The sequence below is a fragment of the Branchiostoma belcheri genome, unplaced genomic scaffold (genome assembly GCF_001625305.1).
Source record: "Branchiostoma belcheri isolate BF01 breed outbred unplaced genomic scaffold, Haploidv18h27 scaffold1086, whole genome shotgun sequence".
Taxonomy (NCBI): domain Eukaryota; kingdom Metazoa; phylum Chordata; class Leptocardii; order Amphioxiformes; family Branchiostomatidae; genus Branchiostoma; species Branchiostoma belcheri.
The window spans coordinates 3,935-5,682 of NW_017802476.1; the positions used below are offsets into that span (position 1 = coordinate 3,935).

Consider the following 1,748-nt stretch of genomic DNA (forward strand, 5'->3'; position numbering starts at 1 on the left):
TATACCAACCTGTGCCCTTGTGCACTCAATACCAAACTGTGCCCTTGTGCACTCTATACCAACCTGTGCCATTGTGCACAACTTGCAGATTGTATTCTGAGTCCATTCTGACTCAGAATTCTGACTCCATTCTGAATAAAAACCAGAAACTATCTTGCCCAGAACAGATACATCTAAAATCTGTGTATACTTGTGTCACATTTCTTACATATAAGTTATTGATTGCCCTTGTCCACAATGTGTGAACCTATTCTATCAGGAACATACCACCAAGGTGACAACATTTTCAGCGAAACTAGTAGAGGTAAACAATGCACTGCAAATTCTTTGATAGCTGCTCTATATCACACAGCTTGCAAACAAGCAATATCCTGGACCTGGACTCCAACTGTGCATGCAGTACCCACTCAGCTGACCCCAGTACCTGGACTCCGACTGTGCATGCAGTACCCACTCAGCTGACCACAGTACCTGGACTCCGACTGTGCATTCAGTACCCACTCAGCTGACCACAGTACCTGGACTCCAACTGTGCATGCAGTACCCACTCAGCTGACCCCAGTACCTGGACTCCGACTGTGCATTCAGTACCCACTCAGCTGACCACAGTACCTGGACTCCAACTGTGCATGCAGTACCCACTCAGCTGACCGCGGTACCTGGACTCCAACTGTGCATGCAGTACCCACTCAGCTGACCACAGTACCTGGACTCCAACTGTGCATGCAGTACCCACTCAACTGACCGCGGTACCTGGACTCCAACTGTGCATGCAGTACCCACTTACCTGACCACAGTACCTGAACTCCGACTGTGCATGCAGTACTCACTCAGCTGACCGCGGTACCTGGACTCCAACTGTGCATGCAGCTGACCACTATTAGTACCTGGACTCCAGTCATACATGCTGAACCCACACAACTGTCTGAAATACCTGACCTACATGGTAACACTCATGCATGCATTATGAAAATAAAACCCACATTTCTTTGCACTGTTGATTTGTGTCCATTCAATCTTTCAGTTGCAACTACTAACTTATCAGAGTTGTCAGGCTGAGACTGGTAAAATATAAATAGAGTCAAGTCCCTTGTACATGTAGGTCAATGGTCAGTTCAGACACAGCCTTCACCAGAAACAAAACAAGTTATCATTTCCTGCACCTCATTCTTGGGATTAACATTCTTGCTATGAGTAATAATTCATTGTTTAACATGGCCATTCACAAGCTGTCAATATTAGAAAAACAGCATAATTGAAATCAATTGCTCCTAATACATCACCGGCAGACGCCAGCTTTTTTTAAAAGCACTTGTTTTATTTTCTATTTATTTATTTATGAAGATTTACCACATTTGTGGAAGGATTGACATAACAGGTGACTATCACCTTTTCAAAGATGTCAACCCCGAGACCAGACTGTAAGGTTTGAACCACTCACACCGGGAAGGTCCCCTACTCTTTTCAATAAGTGCGGTGGGTTCTTTAACGTGCGTGGGGTGTGGCTCTCCCAAACACGGGACCTCCATTTAACGTCCTATCCGAGGGACGTCCCTAACCGAAGCTTGGTACTCATTTACACATGAGTGAAGTGAGGAAAGTCGTGTAAAGTACCTTTCCCAAGGGTACAACGTCAGGGCGCGTGTTCGGACTTGTTCGGCTACGACCCGGAATCGAACCCAGGTCTCCCCGTTTCATAGTCCAGTGATGTACCACTACACCACACGACGCCACACGACGCCACTTCT

The 1,748-nt window shown here is 46.3% G+C and overlaps 1 pseudogene; it reads right to left on the reverse strand.

The window, feature by feature from the left end:
• Positions 1-262: 262 nt before the first annotated feature.
• On the reverse strand, positions 263-829 carry LOC109480852 (annotated as a pseudogene).
• Positions 830-1,748: the final 919 nt, after the last annotated feature.